The following is a 786-nucleotide window of genomic DNA, read 5'->3' as shown; positions in this document are numbered from 1 at the left end:
TATATATATATATATATATATATATATGAATATAAGGTTTGCGTATAACTTCTCTCAGTGATGTATCCTGCTCATAGAGCCAGCGTTTGTATAAGCGACTGGTGCTGCTTCGCTTTGCGTTGCGTTGGGTCCGGTGCTGATTTCCTTTCTGTTTCACTCCTGTCTACTAAAATCTATCCATCCGCCGTCCGCCGCTGACGCCGTTGTTGATGTTGTTATTATGAAGCGCTGTTATGTTATGTTCTGTTCTGTTTCTGTTCTGCTGTTGTGGCCTTTTGTTATTGTTGTTATTGTTAACGCTCGTTTGTGTGACAAAGCTATGTTTGCGCTCCTGTGTCACTTCGCGCATGCTGCCTTTACCGCCGTCTCTCTATCACCGCTATGAACTTGCTTTAACCACCACCACCACCACCACCACCAAGATATAGCCTTGGTAGAAATAACAACTAAATGTCCCTCAAATCACAATAATTTCTTCAGATAAAGAGACCTTGATTTTTTTTTTTTTTTTTTTAACAATTCAAAAAAGAAAATAGATGAAATGGTCACATTTGGAAAGTCTTTGAACATAGGCTGTTTGATCTGTGTGGACTTCGGGATATAGTAACTAGTTAGTGTATAAGAAAACCAGGTGCAAGAGTGGGGTTTTACGCAATTTCTCGATCTGCTAAAAGTAACAGCTGAATCTTCTTCAAATTACATCTACCGTCTTAAACAATTCTTAAAGACACACGTACACATATGTACATACAAATAAATGTATACGTACACACACACACACAAACA

The sequence above is a fragment of the Octopus bimaculoides genome, chromosome 14 (genome assembly GCF_001194135.2).
Source record: "Octopus bimaculoides isolate UCB-OBI-ISO-001 chromosome 14, ASM119413v2, whole genome shotgun sequence".
Taxonomy (NCBI): domain Eukaryota; kingdom Metazoa; phylum Mollusca; class Cephalopoda; order Octopoda; family Octopodidae; genus Octopus; species Octopus bimaculoides.
The sequence above is the reverse complement of the archived record's forward strand: the minus strand, read 5'-3'. Positions refer to the sequence as shown.